Here is a 20,116-nt window from a genome sequence, read left to right as displayed (position 1 = left end):
AACCTCAAATCATATCAAACAACGCTAAAATCACAAATCACACCTCAATTCAAGCTTAATGAAACTTAAGAATTTCCAACTTCTATATTCGATGTCGAAACCTGTCAATTCAAGTCTAATTGACCTCAAATTTTGCACACAAGTCATAAATGACATAGCGGAACTATGCAAATTTTTGGAACTGGATTCCGACCCCGATATCAAAAAGTCAACTCCCCGGTCAAACTTCCAAACTTTAAATTCCTATTTTAGCCATTTCAAGCCTAATTTTACTACGGACTTCCAAATAAAATTCCGATCACGCTCCTAAGTCCAAATTCACCATACGGAGTTGTTGAAATCATCAAAATTCTATTCCGGGGTCGTTTGCATATAATTAGATATCCGGTCACTATCTGAACTTAAACTTTTAATTTTTTATCAAAATTCCATATTTCGGGCTAGAGATCTCGGAATTTGATTCCGGACTTATGCCCAAGTTTCAAATCACGATACGGACCTACCGAAACTATTAAAATATTGATCCGAGTCTGTTTGCTAAAAATGTTGACCAAACTCAATTCAGTTGAGTTTTAAAGCTCTAATTCACATTTTAATCCATTTTTCACATAAAAACTTTTCGGAAAATTTTACGGAATGCGCATGCAAGTCGAGTAATTATAAATAGTACTTTTTGAGGTCTTATAACACAGAATTAATTATTAACTTTAAAGATGATATTTTGGGTCATCACATTGGCCCTCCTTCGAGGCCTATCATAGACACCGTGACGATCGACGATGATGAAAAAGCTAGTGATGAGGGAGCTTCTCTACATAGAAGACGACGATCCTCATCATCTCAACAGGATGCTCAACCTGTTGATCGGGTTACACCAACTGAGGACGGTGCCTCGGCACTTTAGGTAGAATTTGATTTGGTAGATAATGTCAACTCCCGTTTTCGGGCTCCAACTGTTGTGTCCGGTACTGCGGGGCTGAGTATTGGGCCCTTGCCATCTTTGGTTGTCGAGCATTCAACAACCATCACTGCATTTGATACAACTTCTTCTCACTCTTCAACTCCATCAGCTTTATCTCCAAATTCACCAACACCAGCAACTACTACATCACTTCCATCTTCATCCACTCTTCCACCAGAAATTGCTACATCACCTCCACCGGTCACACTTGACCATGAAGAAGGTATTCCTCTTTCACAGTCCCCAGTTTATGGGAATTTGGGGAAAAATTATACTGCCCCTTCTAAAGATTCACAAAAGGAGGATGAACGTTACTCTTTTGGTCTCTACAGAATGCAACTTGCTATCCAGACCGATGGAGCTTGCTAATTATCTGAAGCCTTTGGCTTTAGAGAAATACTGGAAAAAGATTCAGGAACTCTCGGGAGAGTGTTTGTTGAACAACGCCATGCATAATGCCGCAACGGTATGTTCCTTTCTTCCTTTATTACTTCTTCTATTTTCGGGTGTGAACATATCCTGAATTTTACCCTTCTTACTTTGTAGGCCAACTTTCTTGCTTTCGAGGGCCTTCCGAGGTTGATTCGTGATAACGAAGAGATTACCTCCGCACGGGATCAACTTTTGGTAGAGAAGGAGCAACATTTCGCTCGCCTTTCGAAACTGGAAGCCAAAGCCGCTGAGGATGTTATATTGGAAGCTCGTTTGCGGCAAAATGAGCAAGAAGTGGTAACCCTTAGCCATGAAATTGGCCCGCTGAGGGTTAGATTTGACGAAGCCAGGGCCAAGTGGGTTGAAGTCCATAACGCCGTTCTTGCTGCAACCGAACATGAGGCTGCCTCTGCTGAAAGAGTTATTAACTTAGAGGCAACCTTGAACTCCAAAATTGAAGAGCTTGCTGTTGTGGGGGCGAAACACTATCAGATGGAAGAGAAGTACCGAAAAACTATCGAGCATAATAGGCTTTTTAATTCAACTGTCCGTGACCTTGATGTTAGCCTCAAATCTGCTAGGTCTGCCAGGGAAAACCTTTCTGTTGAGGTAACCCAATTCAAAGAAGAACTCAAGCACCGAGCGTCTTCCCTCGTTGTTGAGAAAACATATGCCATATACATCATAAGGAGAAAAACCTTGGAAAAGGTCAAAGCAGGTGTCATTGATTTTGATGCCAAAATTGCTAAGGCCTGCGAGCTTAAGTTAGGTGCTAAAAGTGGACTCCCTGCGAGGTCTGATGCACCTGGTCCTTTTGGTTCCGGTTCCGAGTTTTCGGGAACTGAAGAAGAATCGGAGGATGATGTTGATGAAGGCTAAACTGGTAAAAATGTTGATCTATTGGTGGGTCCGTCTACTTATCCCGGGGGCGCATACACTTCTCTTCCTCCTGGTTCCGGAGATACTGCAATTTAGCTTCTTTTTTTCCTTTTCCAATTCTCACTACAGCATTTTTGGCCTATAGCCACACTAATTATAGACAACACTCGAAAAGTGTTGCCAAAAGTAACGATAGATGCGCTTATAAAGCGTGGTCTTTGACTAGAGTTTTTGGCCACGTTTTGTAAGGCTACACTTAAAAAGTTTTCTCTTATAATATAAAGACAACACTTCTTAAGTGTTGCCAATTTACAAATTATTTGACAACGCTTATTAATTATAATGCAATATTTTTGAAGAGTTGTTATATTCTAATACTAAATTTAACACTTTATAGGCGTAACCTAAAAATTTGTTATAAAAAATTTCTCTCAAAATTTCCCCCCAAATATACAGTTAATGAAAATATTTCCCTCCCCCAATACTCAAAAGGCAAAGAAATCATAAGCTCCTAGAATACTACGTTTCCCAATTCTTTTCTCATTACCCTAACTTTGTTGCTTTTTTCCCGCGGCCGCTAGCTTTTTATTGCTGCTTCTTCTAGATTAATCTCACTCTAGCAAATCTCCATCCTTTCTCTATTGGTTAGTATTTCTTTTACTCAAAGGTTTTCCGTTTTTTTGTTTTCGATTTCTGATGAAAAAATAATCTTCTATTATGTATATACCTGGGTATCTTGGTATAGTCTTCATTTTATACTCAATGTTTTTTACTTTTTTCTAATTTCAGATTCTTGGGCTGAAAAGAAGTAATTTTATTTTGTTTAATTTCTGGGTATAAATTTTAGTTTTTTTTACTAATTTCAGATTCTTGGGTTGAAAAAGAGTAATCTTTTCTATTTGATTTTTGGTATCTTTGATTGATGTTCCTTCTTATACTTAAAGTTTCAATTTGTCTAGCTTCTTATTGAATTTTTTTTGGGGCCGATAGAAGTGAATTTCTTTTTTTCATTAAATTTTTGGCTATCAAAGTTTTTAGTTTTATCCTTGTTTTATATTCTTGAGTTGAGAAATAAGTAAAATTTTTTATTTGATTTTGGGTGCCAAAGCTTTAATCGGTTTTTGCAATGTATACGTTTACTGAGATTTGCATTCGATCTAATTATACCGAAAAGTTTCGCAAGTAGGGTGTTATTTAGCTTGAGTTTGTGATTTCAAAATATTTTGAAATTGCTTCTGAATTTGGTGGTTATTTGACTTAATTTCAGTTGTACAACAACTTTGTTTTACGTTTTACTTAAATCATTGTGCGAGAATTTTGTGAAACTGATCTAGAGTTACTTTGACCAAATAAGCATGGTTGATGTGACTTTTTGGCTTGCTCGTTAATTTTGTGGTGAGGCTTCATTTGAAGGTTTTATTTAATGATTGACCCCCTCTGGGCAAATGAGCTAAAATATTCATGTAAAATGATTATTTTTTGAGTGTAAGAGTTCATAGTTATTTATGGCTGCAAATTATTTCGCCAAAATGTAATAGTGGCAAACTGTTAGAATGTTATTAAAGATGCTCAATAATATTTAATTATTGGATATGCTTGTATAGTTTTTCTTGTATTTGTTTTATAAAGTAAGTTGCTTCATTGAAAGCATCAAGCAGAGATGATTTTGATAGGATCTGGAAGCTAGCCAATAACCAAAAAATAGAGATGCTAACCCCATTAGAAGATGTTATGATAGGACCTAGGAGCTAGCAAATAATCAAAAAATATACCTTAAAGAGGCTATTCTAGAGTGAGAGAGCTCAAAAAATCTAAAAAGACCATAAAATTATTTACGTAGAACTATTTGGCCTAACAAAAAGACTAAGCAAATATCTGATTTTTAGCAAGTGGATTGGAGTTGAGACTCCATGAAAACATCTGAGCTGAAATAGCTGAAACATCTAATTTTTAACAAGCTGGAAGCTTCTCCTACGTAGGTTGTCCTGTGTCAGACAAGCATTCGTTAGTGCTAACCAGCTGAATCATATCACTTTTGGTGGGAGTTTTGTTCTCCAAATTAGTTTCTATGGCCAAAAAGCTAAAATTCCATTATGGGCATCTAGCACTTTATACTCCAACTTTGCTATATATTCCTTTGCATTAGGACCCTAACTTAAGATATTTGTAGCTTGTGAGTCTTCCTTATAGTTGTCGCCAAGCTTTAATTTACCGTTGGACTCCTATTGCCTCAAATTTTGATCATATATTTTTTGGTATCTTTGTATTGTCTTCTAATATTTTTATACTTAAATTTTCAAATTTTCTAGTTTCGGATTAATCGGGCTGAAAAAATAATCTTTATTTTTGTATAATTTCTAGGTAAATTTGTAAAGTCTTTGTTTATACTCAAGTATTTAACTTTTTTTTTTCTAATTTTATATTCTTTTGTTTAATTTTTGGGTATCAAAGGTTTCTTTTAGTAATTTCAGAATATGGCTAATTCTGGAGTTTCTTCTTTAGAGTTGATGAAATCAGAAATAGCTAGTTAGATATTTATATCTTAACTTCTTTTAATTATTTAATCTTTATACGTACAATACACCTTTTAGGTGTCATTATACTTGCCAATATGCTCATGACAATGTTTTGGGCGTAAAATTATTATATTACCTTCATGAAAAATTTGGTTTATAATTTTATTACTTGTTGTCGTTGTTCTATGGATCCTATTAATTTTACTCCTTTTTTTCAAGAAGATTAGTCACGCTCAGGTAGATCTGTGGTGGACTTGAAGTTGGGTTTGCTTAGCATAAGTGTCATGACTAGGTAAGAAAGTCTTATTGGTTTATAATGCATTCGTTTGCAAATTCACTCTTGACGTTTCAGATTTATTTTATAGTCAATGCTTAAATGATTATATATTTGAAGATCTAATAAATTTAATTTTTAGGAATTTAAATGTTCCATCCAAGGAATGGATGGATTTACCAAGGTATAGCAAAGAGTATGTCGATGGTGTTCAATCTTTCTTAGATTTTACTTACTCTTTTGGAGATCCTCAAGGCGAAGAAATTCAATGCCCATGTACAAAGTGTTGTAATATTCGATGGACTCGAAGGAATGTAGTGTATGATCATCTAATATGCTATGAATTTGTTCAAGGTTATACAAGATGGATTAATCATGGGGAATAGAAAATTCCGATAAATGTTAATTGTGACATGGATGATAATGTTTACTCGTACGATGATATTGATGGGTTGTTGAATGATCAATTTAGAGATGTTGCACATACTGGAGGAGTGTATGAAGGTCCAAATGAAGATTCCACTAAATTCTATAACTTAGTTGATGAGTGTCATGTCCCAATTTTCCCTCCGTTTGACGTCGTGACGATACCTAGTGTCTACGACTAGGTAAGCCTAACCTTTACGGAATAATAAAATAAAAACATAAATTTTTATAATTAACTGTAGAAATAATACCGTAACTGAATATCATGCCGCTTAACATGTACAATAACCAACTCCTCAATATACTACACAGCATTCCCAAAACTCGAAACATCGTGAATCACAAACTACAAAAGGAAAATCTCGTGTCTCTATACATCAGAGTAACAAAAGAAAATACCGAAGATAATGGACATGGAGAAGAGTAGAAGGTGACTCCGAGGTCTGCGGACGCGACAGATATACCTTGAAGTCTCCAAAGCTGTCCCGGCTCACTGATAGTGCGGCTGACAAAGAACACCTGGATCTGCACACGAAAAATATGTGCAGAGAGTAGCATGAGTACCCCACAATCGGTACCCATTAAGTGCCAAGCCTAACCTCGTTCGAGTAGTGACGAGGTCATGCCATGGCCCTACTGGTATATATATATATAAAATAAAACAAGATAGAATGAAATGTCGCAGTAAAATAAAAACTGAAATTTAACAAGAATTAAACCCTAGAAGACAACAGCTCAGTATACAGAGATAACAATAGGCGATTTTTCGAGATACCGTCTCGTAGTCCCAAAAGTAAATGTGCAGGGGGATCTCCTGAAATACCATTCCGTAGTCCCAAAGTAAATATGCAGAACATGGGGAGCTCCCAGAATACCGTTTCGTAGTCTCAAAGTAAATATACAGCATATGGGGAGTTCCCGAAATACCGTTCCGTAGTCCCAAAGTAAATATGCAGTACATGGGGATCTCTCGAAATACCGTTCCGTAGTTCCAAAGTAAATATGCAGAACAAGGGGAGCTCCCGGAATACCGTTCCGTAGTCCCAAAGTAAATATGCACCTCAAATAATAGAATTAACAGCTACAATGTGAAATCCTACAATCTAGACAAGGTACAAGTCAAGGAAAAACAAGAAATTCACTAAACATGCTGCACAAAGTTCAGATAAGCAATTAAGGCAAGTAGACATACTATTCTAAGCTAACAAGATTTCATTCTATCTAGTTTTATTTTATATATATATATATATATATATATATATATATATATATATATATATATATACACACCAAGTAGGGCCCCGGCTTGACCTTGTCACTACTCAACCGAGGTTAGGCTTGGCACTTATTGGGTACCGATTGTGGTATAGTCATGCTATTCTCTGCACATGTTTTTCGTGTGCAGATCCAGGTGCTCCTTGTCAGCCACACTATCAGTGAACCAGGACATCGTTGGAGACTTCAAGGTATATCTTTCGCGTCCGCAAATCTCGGAGTCCCCTTCTACTCTTTCCCATGTCCATTAACTTCGGTATTTTCTTTTGTTAGACTCTAATGTATAGAGATACTAGATTTTCCTTCTATAGTTTGTGATTCATGATGTTCCGCGTTTTGGGAATGCTGTGTAGTATATTGAGGAGTTGGTTATTGTACATGACAAGCGGCATGGTATTCAGTTACGGTGTTATTGCTACAGTTAGTTGTAAAAATTTATGTTTTCATTTCATTATTCCGCAAAGGTTATGCTTACCTAGTCGTAGAGACTAGTTGCCCTTACGATGTCAAACAGTGGGAAAATTGGGTCGTGACAAGTTAGTATCAGAGCTCTAGGTTCATAGGTGTCGTGAGTCACAAGCCGATTTATTAGAGTTTCGCGAATCGGTACGGAGACGTCTGTACTTATCTTCGGGAGGTTATGGAACTGTTAGGAAAATTTCACTACTTGAATTCCTTGTCGTGCAAAAATTGTTGACTTGAAAATTCTAAACTTCTGTATTCTATTCTCTCACAGATGGTGAGGACACGTATAGGTGGATCTGATAACCAGGCACCTGCGCCCCCTGCTAAAGCCGCGAGAGGCCAGGGCTGGGACCGGGATAGAGGTCGAGGACGTCCACATGGTGTAGCCAGAGCACCCGCACGAGCTACTACAGAGGAGCCCCCAGTAGCTCCAACTGGAGGGCAGACACCTGAGATACCTATTTCTGCACCAACCCTCCAGGAGACTCTAGCCCAGTTTCTGAGCATGTTCAGCACCTTAGCTCAGGCTGGATTCATTCCACTTGCTCCTACAATATCTCAGGCCGGGGGAGGAGCATAGACTCCCATCACCGGTACTCCAAAGCAACAGGTTCAGGTCGACCAGGTTACAGAGATTGTATCAATGCAGCCGGTAGATCCAGTTCATCCCGAGGTTAGGGCAGCAACTTCTGAGGTGGAGCAGCTCAGACTTGAGATGTACAAGAAGTACCACCCACCTACCTTCAGCGAATTGGATACAGATGATGCTCAGGGTTTTCTGGAGGAGTGTCATCGTATTCTCCGTACTATGGACGTAGCAGAGTCGAGTAGGGTTTCTTTTACCACCTTCCAGCTTAGGGGAGCAGCCTATAAATGGTAGCGTGCTTATGAATTGAGTAGTCCAGATGAGGCAGCTTCACTTACATGGACTCAGTTCTCGGACATGTTTTTGAGAGAGTATGTCCCTCAGAGCCTCAAGGACTCATGGCGCGCGAAGTTTGAGTAGCTTCGCCAGGGTGCTATGATTCTGTCAGAGTATGCAGTCTGTTTTAGTGATTTAGCCCGACATGCACCGGCCTTGGTTGCCACAGTTCGAGAGAGGGCTCGACGGTTTATTGAAGGACTCCACCCTAGTATCCGGATTAGTATGGTCAGGGAGTTGGAGATGGATATTTCTTATCAGCAGGTTGTGAGTATTGCTAGGAGATTGGAAGGCATGCTTGCCCAGGACAGAGAGGAGAGAGAGGCCAAGAGGTCTCAAGAGACTGGTTATTATTCTGGAGCTCGTGCCCCAGTAGCTCGCCATGGTAGGGGTTATGTGAGCCGCCCCGTTCATTCAGCTCTTCCAACCGCCAGCGGTGTTCCAGCTCCTTCTAGACCCCAGGAGCCTTATTATGCACCGCCAATATCTAGTGTACCTCCTGCACGGGGTGTTCCTAGCGGCCAGTCTATCAGATTTGGCCTGAGTCAGACACATTAGCCATGCCCTCCGAGAGCTTGTTTTGAGTGTGGCGACACTCACCATATGGTGAGGGATTTCCCCAGGATTCTGAGGGGTGCACCTCCATAGACTTCTCAGCCACAGCATGCTCCATTGGGTCCTCAGGCTATGATTACAGCACCAGTTACCACCCCACCTACTCATCCACCTCGAGGTGTACGTCGGGGAGGTAAAGGTCGCCCTAGAGGGGGAGGCCAAGCCAGATATTATGCCATTCCTGCTCGTACAGAGGCAGTTTCTTCTGATTTTGTCATTACAGGTATTATTCCGGTCTGTCATAGAGATGCGTCGGTATTATTTGACCAAGGCTCTGCATATTCTTATGTGTCCTCTTATTTTGCCCCGTATTTGGGTGTATCTCGGGATTCTTTGAGTTCTCCTGTTTATTTGTCTACTCCTGTGGGATATTCTCTTATTGTGGACCACGTGTATCGGTCGTGTTTGATTGCTCTTAGTGGTTTTGAGACCAGAGCCGATTTATTATTTCTCATCATGGTGGACTTTGATATTATTTTGGGCATGGACTGGTTGTCGCTCCATTATGCTATTCTTGATTGTCACGCTAAGACCGTGACGCTGGCTATGCCAGGTTTACCGTGATTAGAGTGGAGAGGTACCTTAGAGTATACTCCCAGCAGAGTTATTTCTTTTATTAAAGCTCAACGAATGGTTGATAAGGGGTGTGATGCGCATCTAGCTTATGTAAGAGATGTCAGTATTGATACCACTACAGTTGAGTCAGTTCCAGTAGTGAGGGACTTTTCAGATGTGTTTCCAGCTGACCTTCCGGGCATGCCGCCCGACAGAGATATTTATTTTGGCATTGATTTATTGCCGGGCACTCAGCCCGTCTCTATTCCTCTATATTGTATGGCTCCTCCTGAATTGAAGGAGTTGAAGGAGCAGTTACAGGAGTTGCTTGATAAAAGCTTCATTCGGCCTAGTGTGTCACCTTGGGGTGATCCTGTCTTATTTGTGAAGAAGAAGGATGGTTCTATGCGGATGTGTATTGATTACCGACAGTTGAACGAAGTCACAGTAAAGAACATGTATCCATTGCCTCGTATTGATGACTTATTTGATCAGTTATAGGGTGCCATAGTGTTTTCCAAGATTGACTTATGTTCAGGTTATTATCAATTGAAGATTCGGGAGCCAGATATCCCGAAGACTGCTTTCAGGACCCGGTATGGTCACTACGAGTTCCTTGTGATGTCTTTTGGGCTGACCAATGCCCCAGCAGCATTTATGCACTTAATGCACAGTGTGTTTCGGCCCTACCTTGACTCATTCGTCATTGTGTTTATTGACGCCATTCTGGTGTACTCCCAGACTCGGGAGGATCATGAGCAGCACCTGAGGACTATGCTCCAGACTTTGAGAGAAAAGAAATTATATGCAAAATTTTCCAAATGTGAGTTTTGGCTAGACTCAGTGGCATTCTTGGGTCATATAGTATCGAGTGATGGGATCCAGGTGGATCTGAAGAAGATTGAAGTAGTGCAGAGTTGGCCCAGACCATCCACAACTATAGAGATACGGAGTTTTCTTGGTTTGGCGGGGTATTACCATCGATTTGTAGAGGGTTTCTCATATATTGCAGTACCTATGACCAGGCTAACCCAGAAGGGTGCTTCATTCAGGTGGACAGAGGAATGTGAGGAGAGCTTTCAGAAGCTCAAAACAACTTTGACTATAGCCCTAGTATTGGTATTGACTACAGGTTTGGGGTCTTATACTGTATATTGTGATGCATCGCGGATTGGTCTCGGTGATTTATTGATGCAGGACAGTAGGGTGATTTCCTATGCGTCCAGACAGCTGAAGGTGCATGCAAAGAACTATCATGTCCCCGATCTTGAGTTAGCAACTATTGTTCATGCCTTGAAGATTTGGCCGCATTATTTGTACGGTGGTTGGAGCTGCTTAAGGATTATGATATCACTATTTTGTACCATCCGGGGAAGGCCAATATGGTGGCCGATGCTTTGAGTCGCTGGGCGGAGAGTTTGGGGAGTTTAGCATATCTACCAGTAGCAGAGAGGCCATTGGCATTGGATGTTCAGGCCTTAGCCAGCCAGTTTGTGAGATTGGATATTTCTGAGCCGAGTCGAATATTGGCTTGTGTGGTCTCTCGGTCTTCTCTTTATGATCGTATCAGGGAGTGTTAGTATGATGACCCCTATCTGCTTGTCCTTAAGGACACGGTCCAACACAGTGATGCTAAGGAGGTCGCTATTGGAGATGATGGTGCATTGAGGATGCAGGGCAGGCTATGTGTCCCCAATGTAGATGGTTTGCGTGAGTTGATTCTCCAGGAGGCTCAATGTTCTCGGTACTCTATTCATCCGGGTGCCGCAAAGATGTATCAAGACTTGAGACAACATTACTGGTGGAGGAGAATGAAGAAGGATATAGTAGAGTATGTGGCTCGATGTCTGAATTGCCAATAGGTAAAATATGAGCATCAACGATCATGTGGATTGCTTGCAAAGTTAGAGATTGCGGAGTGAAAATGGGAGCAGATCATGATGGATTTTGTTGTTGGGCTTCCACGGACTCGACGGAAATTTGATGTAGTTTGGGTGATTGTAGATAGGCTGACCAAGTTATCTCATTTCATTCCTGTGATGACTACCTATTCTTCCAAGCAGTTGGCTCGAATTTATATCCGCGAGATTTCCAGACTTCATGGCGTACCGATATCTGTCATCTCTGACCGAGGTACGTAGTTCACATCACGGTTCTGGAAGTGTACAACATGAGTTGGGTACTCGGGTTAAGTTGAGCACAGCATTTCACTCTCAGACGGATGGACAGTCCGAGCGCACTATTCAGATACTAGAGGATATGCTACGTGCGTGTGATAGATTTTGGGGGTGCTTGGGATCAGTTCTTTCCACTTGCGGAGTTTGCTTATAACAACCGTTACCAGTCCAGCATTCAGATGGCACCGTATGAGGCCATGTATGGTAGGCGGTGTCGGTCTCCAGTGGGATGATTTGAGGTTGGCGAGGCTAGACTATTGGATACAGACTTGGTTCAGGATGCCTTGGAGAAAGTTAAGGTGATTCAGGGTAGACTTCTCACAGCCCAGTCCAGACAGAAGAGTTACGCGGACCGAAAGGTTCACGACATTGCATTCATGGTTGGAGAGCGGGTCTTGCTCCGGGTTTCGCCTATGAAGGGCGTTATGAGGTTCGGAAAGAGGAGCAAGTTGAGCCCAAGGTTTATTGGTCCCTTTGAGGTGTTGCAGCGAGTTGGGGAAGTTGCTTATGATCTTGCCTTACCTCCCATCCTAGCAGGAGTTCATCCGATATTTCATGTTTCGATTCTCCGGAAGTATCACGACGATCCGTCCCATGTGTTGGATTTCAGCTCAGTCTAATTGGACAAGAATCTATCTTATGTTGAGGAGCCAGTGGATATTTTAGACAGGCAGGTAAGAAAGCTAAGGTCAAAGAACATTGCTTCCGTGAAGGTTCATTAGAGGGGACAACCAGTCGAGGAGGCGACTTGGGAGATCGAGTAGGATATGCGCAGCCGTTATCCTCATCTTTTCACCACTTCAGGTATGTCTCTATACTCGTCCGAGGAAGAACGATTATTTTAAGAGGGGAAGGATGTAACGACCCGGCCGATCGTTTTGAAAGTAATAGCCTCGATCCCCTATTTATTGTTTCCCCTGCATCTATCTCTGCTATTGTGACTTGTCGGGAGGTTTCGTTTTGGGTTTTGGAGTGTTTTGGGACACTTAGTCCCTAAAACGGGAGTTTAAGTCTTAGGACTTTGACCTTAGTCGGAATTGTGTGAAAATGACTCTGGATTGGATTTTCGTCGGTTCCGTTAGCTCCGTTGGGTAATTTTGGATTTCGGAGCATGTTCGGAATGTGTTTTAGAGGTCTGTAGCTCATTTAGGCTTGAAATGGCGAAAGTTGAATCTTTGGAAAGTTTGACCAGCAGTGGACTTTTTGATATCGGGGTCGAATTCCGATTCCGAAAGTTAGAGTTGGTCTGTAATGTTAAATATGACCTGTGTGCAAATTTTGGAGTCAATCAAACATGGGTTGATAGGTTTCGGCATAGATTGTCGAATTTGGAAAATTCTAAGTTCTTTAAGTTTGAATCGTAGGATGATTCGTGATTTTAGCGTTATTTGAGGTCGTTTGAGGGCTCAACTAAGTTCGTATGGTGTTTTAGGATTGGTTGTATATTTGGTCGAAGCCCGGGGGCCTCGGGTGAATTTCGGGTGCTTAGCTGATGAAAAATTTGACTTGTGCATATTCTGAAGTTGCTGGTTCTGGTGTTTTCGCACCTGCGGTGCGAAGTCCACAGGTGCGGTCCCGAAGAAGCGAGAAAAAGGTCGCAGGTGCGCTTTTAATCTTGAGGGCCAGTGGAAGCAGGTGCGACGAGTAAGCCATAGAAGCGGAGCCGCATCTGCGGAAGAGAGGTCGCAGAAGCGAATTTAGGAAGGAAGCCAAGTTTCGCAAAAGCGGACGATTGAGCGCTGAAGCGCATCCGCTGATGCAGAAATATGTGCGCAGGTGCGGAGCCGAGGAATTTAATGAAATTTCGCAGGTGGGGAGCTTTAGCCGCAGAAGCGGTTAATGGAACGCAAGTGCGGTTTAACTTGCAGAAAAGGGCCCAAATCGAGGGTTTGATTCATTTCTTCGATTTTTGACTTGGGAGCTTGGGAATTGGCGATGTTTCGAGGGATTTTCAGAGAGAGCTTTGGGGTAACGATTCCTAACTCATTTTTTGTTGTATTTCATTAATCTATAGTTGTTTCCTCCATTTAATTTCGGATTTGGATTGAAAAGTTGGGAAAATGGGAGAGGAGTTCCCTAACCGAATTTCTGAGTTTTGATTTGGATTTAGACATCGGATTTGGTTAATTTTGGTATGAATGAAATCGTGAGTGAATGAGTGTTCATATTTGGTAACTTTTACCCGATTTTGAGACGTGGGCCCGGGGAGGCTTTATAGGACGGATTTCGGAATTTTTATTAAAATCTTGATTTCATTAATTAGATTAGTCTATTATAGTTATATTTATGATATGTAATTGTCTTTGGCTAGATTTTGGCCATTCGGAGTCGGATATTCGTGGAAAAGGCATTGTTACCAATTGATTGAGCTTGGTTCGAGGTAAATGGCTTGCCTAACCTTGTGTGGGGGAAATTCCCTTAGGATTTGGTACTATTTTGATATGTGAGCGTCGTGTACGTGAGGTGATGAGTACGTACACGGGCTAATTGTTGTAAAAACCTGATTCCTGCTAAGTAATAACTAGTTTCCTTCTTATTTGAGTTACATCAGCTCGTAGTCCCAAACGTAAATATGCAGGAGGATCTCCCGGAATACCGTTATGTAGTCCCAAAGTAAATATGTAGAACAGGGGGAGCTCCCAGAATACCGTTTCGTAGTCCCAAAGTAAATATACAGCACAGGGGGAGTTCCCGAAATACCATTCCGTAGTCCCAAAGTAAATATGCAGTACAGGGGGATCTCCCGGAATACCATTCCGTAGTCCCAAAGTAAATATGCAGCTCAAATAATAGAATTAACAGCTATAACGCGAAGTCCTACAATTTAGACAAGGTACAAGTCAAGGAAAAATAGGAAATTCACTAAACATGCTGCACGAAGTTCAGATAAGCAATTAAGGCAAGTAGACATGTTATTCTAAGCTAAGAGGATACTACACATGCTGATGTAACTCAAATAAGAAGGAAACTGGTTATTACTTAGTAGGAATCGGGTTTTTACAACAATTAGCCAGTGTACGCACTCATCACCTCACGTGCACGACTCTCACATATCAAAACAGTACCAAATCGTAAGGGGATTTCCCCCACACAAGGTTAGACAAGCCACTTACCTTGAACCAAGCTCAATCAATCGGTAACAATACCTTTTCCACGAATATCCGACTCTGAATAGCCCAAATCTAGCCAAAAATAATTACATATCATAAATACAACTATAATAGACTAATCTAATTAATGAAATCAAGATTTTAATAAAAAATCCGAAATCCGTCCTAAAAAGCCTCCCCGGGCCTACGTCTCGGAATCAGGTAAAAGTTACAAAATATGAACACCCTTTCACTCACGAGTTCACTCGTACCAAAATTAATCAAATTCGATGTCTAAATCCCAATCAAAACTCAAAAATTCGGTTAGGGAACTCCTCCCCCATTTTCCTAACTTTTCAATCCAAATCCGAAATTAAATGGAGGAAACAACTATAGATTAATGAAATACAACCAAAAACAAGTTAGGAATCGTTGCCCTAGAGCTCTCTCTGAAAATCCCTCGAAACATCGCCAATTCCCGAGCTCCCAAGTCCAAAAATGAAGAAATGAATCAAACCCTCGATTTGGCCCCTTTTCTGCCAGTTAAACCGCACCTGCGGTCCATTAACCGCTTCTGCGGCTAAAGCTCTGCACCTGCGGAATTTCATTAAATTCCCCGGTTCTGCACCTGCAGACATATATCCGCATCTTCGGATGCGTTTCAGCGCTCAATCGTCTGCTTCTGCGGAACTTGGCTTCCTCCCCAAATTCGCTTTGCGACCTCTCTTCCGCAGATGCGGCTCCACTTCTGTGGCTTACTCGTCGCACCTGCATCCACTGTCCCTAAAGATTAAAAGCGCACCTGCGACCTTTTTTTCTCTTCTGCGGGACCGCACCTATGGACTTCGCACCGCAGGTGCAAAAATACCAGAACCAGCAACTTCAGAATATGCACAAGTCAAATTTTCCATCCATTAAGCACCCGAAACTCATCCGAGGCCCCCGGGACTTTGATAAAACATACCAACCAATCCTAAACTCCATACAAACTTAGTCGAACCCTCAAACGACCTCAAACAACGCTAAAATCACGAATCATCTTCCGATTCAAACTTAAAGAACTTAGAATTTTCCAAATTTGACAACCGATGTCGAAACCTATCAAACCACGTCCGATTGGCTCCAAATTTTGCATACAAGTCATATTTAACATTACGGACCTACTCCAACTTCCGAAATTGGAATACGACCCCGATATCAAAAGGTCCACTACCAGTCAAACTTCCCAAAAATTTGACTTTCGCCATTTCAAGCCTAAATGAGCTACAGACCTCCAAAACATATTTCGAACACACTCCTAAATCCAAAATCACCCAACGTAGCTAACAGAACTGACGAAAGTCCATTCCAGAGTCGTCTTTACATAATTCTGACTACGGTCAAAGTCCTAAGACTTAAGCTCCCGTTTTAGGGACTAAGTGTCCCGAAACATTCCAAAACCCAAAACGAAACCTCTCGACAAGTCACAATAGCAGAGATAGATGCGGGAGAAATAGTAAATAGGGGATCAGGGCTATTACTTTCAAAACGACCGGCTGGATTGTTACAACGAGGCAAGCCAAGAACTATATCCTGGTTGTAAAGAATTCTCTAGATTATCTTTCACAATCCGTCTGTATTTGTTGAAGTGTCTACATGGATGGAGCAATGCATCTTTTACTTCTCTTTTAGAGCTATTAAAAGAGGCGATGCCTGAGTTGAACATTCCTATATCCTACAATAAAGCCAAATCTATGGTAAAGGATCTTGGTCTTCGAAATCATTATTTAACACCTCGTGCACCTACCCGTGCTACCACAATTCAGTTGAGAACATTAGCTCAAGCAAATCTGAAGATTCTCCCTTTTATTTAGTCAAATTAGCTTTAGAGACAAATTCTAACATATGAAATTCTATGCCATGCATGTTTCTAACATACGAACGCCGTATTAATCACTATATGATGCACCAATACATATTTGCATACCTTCACAGAATCCACACCATGCACCACATAATTTACATGACCATAATAACATCCCCTAATAACAACAACCGAAATCCCACGAATCTGATGCTCACAACAAACCTCATGAAGCATATAAGTCCCGTTTCAACTCTCGCAATACTACCGCAATATAAGGGATGTGTAAAAATTCAGAACCAACTTCCGAGTCAACAAATCATTGAGTCCCTCTTCCTGACAAGGACCATTACCCCATTATGAACCAAATAACGATATTTTCTTTTTAATATGCCTCATATAATCCGATCGCACTGATCCCAGGTCTAATAATCTCGTCTCACACAGTATAAGTTGTTCCGGCAATAAGCCACCATAAACACTACCAAAGGTCTCATATGATGCCACCATGTGCCAACAATCCACAAACTCGCATGTGATACATAAGGAAAAATGAACTCCGGAAAGAACTGCTCAACCCATGTGACTAATTAAACAACCGAAAAGATGTTATGAACCTTCCTCAGAAAATGAGAAGCAAAACACAAAAAATAGGTACAGGGAACTGCACTCAACATCACATTGTTGCGGCGTGCCACCCGATCTAACCATGATACCATTGCAGCGTGCAACCCGATCCAACCATGACACCCGTGGCGGCGTGCCACCCGATCCAAACAACGTACCTGTGGCGGCATGCCACCTGATCCAACCATATACCCGTGGCGGCTTGCCACCCGATCCACACATGAGAATAAATAGGGAAGTACCTATCAAGCCAAAATGCTTATACCTACGAAATACCTAAATGTCAACCACACGCACGCTAAGTGCACAATACCATCCCTGGGGAGACAGATAGCGCCATACGCTACAAAACTCGAGCACGACTAAGGTGCAATAAATGACCTGTATCTCGGGAGCCATCTTGCTTATATAACACCACAACTATGCTGGATCTCAGTACGAGTGCGAATAATCAAACTGCCTCACAACCCACATGGCACAATAGAGACCATACGGAAAGGCCGACAATAGAAATATCATCCAAGGCCCGAAGACCCCTCCGAAAATAATGCTATGCTGAAATGAACACATCCGGCCTGATATAGAGCCCATATTCACATTTAGATCCATCCACGGACCTCAAGCTGATTCTGATCGTACCGCACCGGGAAAATAACCTTTCAAGTATCCACAATAACCCTCTTTCCCCCGACACACAAAAACAACCGTCAAATCCGGAACAAACTTCCACAGTCCGCAACCAAATGAACTAAGCTCCCTTCAGACATAAATTCTCACATTAGCGATAGTACCACAATATCCATACTTGGTTTTAAATCTTTAATCAATCAAGTGACTACAAGTCACACTTATACCATCTTCCTGTGGGATACACTCCCACGACCTTCCGCACCAGGTAACAAGTCTGCACATCCATACCACTGGCTACACTAATGCTGTAAAGCAAATCAAGAAGTCGCAAATCAGTACACAAAGCCTCTTACATAGGACACCGATCTTAGGTGACGCTAAAAGACAATACCAGCTGATCTAACCATCTGAATTCTTCCCTGATCATCCGAGCTTGTGACGTTCTTGTCAACACCGAACCGCAACCTTGATCCTCAGCTTCCAATTCCCTATGAAGCTCACTGCACCTAACATGCCAATACGTGAGAGTATCAGAATTCCATAATAACCCCTGATCCACTAATAGGATAAATACTTCATCATATAGAAACCTTTTACTTAGCACATTTCAGAAGAACCAATGCAACACGCAACTAAATTCCCAAACCGCAAAAAATACAACCTCGTGTTGTAATCTAAACTGCCATAACTCTTCCTGAAATCCCTTTACATAACAAAGCCATACGAATCGAATACCTCCCAAATCAACCAAGTTGTGGTGGAGCTCAAGCCCACAAACTACATGTATAACTTCACGCTGGAGAAACCGATCGCTGACATAACCGTGCTGATTCAACCACTACCAACCGAGCCACTTCTTCTAATACTCAGAACTTGCCCTAGAAATAATAATAGCTCCATTCAAAACATCATGAACCCAAATCCGCACTCATCCTGAGTGACCTTATTTCACGAGACCATGTTGTCTCCAAAAACCATGAACCATCTCATACCCTACTTATGCGCATATTCGCATCTTCAACTGGTACACCCATTCTGAAAATCTCTCTATGAATACGAAGTAATTTTCTCCCATTCCTCCAATGCCACACCGCTGACCGAAGATAACGTAGAACACTCCAAGCCATTTTTCATAATCCCCTACAAAAGCTCAATACTTAACCATACTACTGGCTCGAAATCCTTAGGCACCGCACTTTGAACCCACTAGAACCATTGTTGAGAGTCACCCACTCTGACTTGTTCCCAAATATGATCAAATTCCAAGGCTCTGCTAGCACATGAACGCCCTCTCGAAGAAGCACCCGGCTGAATCGCCTTTCTTGTATAACACATCTACATGAAGTATAAATCCTAAGTCTTCCCAAAGCTTGAACATGAATCTATAAGGCCAATTATAGCACACATTTCTCAAATCCTTTGCTCAAATCACCACTGATGTTCTATTTCCTTAGTCGTAATAACCCACCAATATGCCAATAACCAGAAACCTCATAAGTAGACAACCATGCAATCCAATCGTAGGCGGTGGGGCTCTCCCGCTTAAGCTTGAAGCTACCATTACATGACCCTGGAACCTACCAAGATTCCTTCTCCCTTACCGACATGACCTCGCGCAATCGACCCACCAAATTCCTCGAAATCCTTATGTTAACCATTTCATGAATGCTCTGAATCACTAGTCACATTTACATATTCGACCTCTTACCGGATAGCCAGTAAAATTCTTCGTAGAAGCTTCTTCAACACCACGCAACAATTAACCTGTTCGCCGTAAATAACCTACCTGTGGAAATTCCATGCCGACATCTTCCAACAACGCTGCACCGAGTACAATTACAACGAAACCAATAAACCATCCTGAGCTCGTGCTCGTTCACCAGGCGTACAAGTCTGTTCACTCCTCGTGGACATCAACTAAAGGTGTGACAATACATTCCAATCCTAAGTCATGTTGTATCCTTCTTCATATCATGCAACTCCTTTCTGTCGTATCCAACCCTTCTCCGTATAGCAGCCAATATTCCAAATTAAGTTCGTAGACTTAGTCACTGTCCACCATGAGTTCCAAATCACTCTAATCTTTCCTCAACGCGTGTAGCTATACTACCACAAAACCCATCTGATACTCTGCCACTTTGGTCAAACCCTCTCCTTTAAGCAACTACTCAATTTGTGCTTCTCACACTTGGCCTTCTAGAAACTTAACCGCGACAATACACCTCCCACATATTTTTTCTCATCCTTCGCTACCCAGTTGTTGCCTTAAATCAAAATCTATCTCTGTAGCACTTGAACTAATTGATCGCTACCAACTTTAAACCTTTCCGAAGATCATCTTTCTCGAGCCATCAACACTAGAAATACCAATTCAATCCTAAACCACTGCACACCGCGATCTCTGACTGTCGCTTCCCCGGCACTATTTCA

General features: G+C 41.5%; 1 long non-coding RNA gene across 2 annotated transcripts in view; it reads left to right on the top strand.

Moving 5' to 3' along the window:
* The first annotated feature begins 2,680 nt into the window (after window positions 1-2,680).
* LOC104085009 (uncharacterized) overlaps window positions 2,681-20,116 on the top strand; it is a 29,343-nt gene continuing 11,907 nt past the window's right edge. The window contains exons 1-3 of one of the 2 annotated variants that reach the window (XR_683738.4): window positions 2,681-2,916; window positions 5,011-5,080; window positions 5,205-5,529. This is a non-coding gene — a long non-coding RNA (uncharacterized lncRNA). Of the gene's footprint in view, window positions 2,917-5,010; window positions 5,081-5,204; window positions 5,530-20,116 lie in introns of those variants that run through there. The other variant, XR_011413070.1, reaches the window with a different exon arrangement.

This window comes from Nicotiana tomentosiformis, chromosome 12 (assembly GCF_000390325.3).
Source record: "Nicotiana tomentosiformis chromosome 12, ASM39032v3, whole genome shotgun sequence".
NCBI lineage: Eukaryota > Viridiplantae > Streptophyta > Magnoliopsida > Solanales > Solanaceae > Nicotiana > Nicotiana tomentosiformis.
Note: the sequence above shows the minus strand (reverse complement) of the source record. Positions and strands in the feature narration are given on the sequence as shown.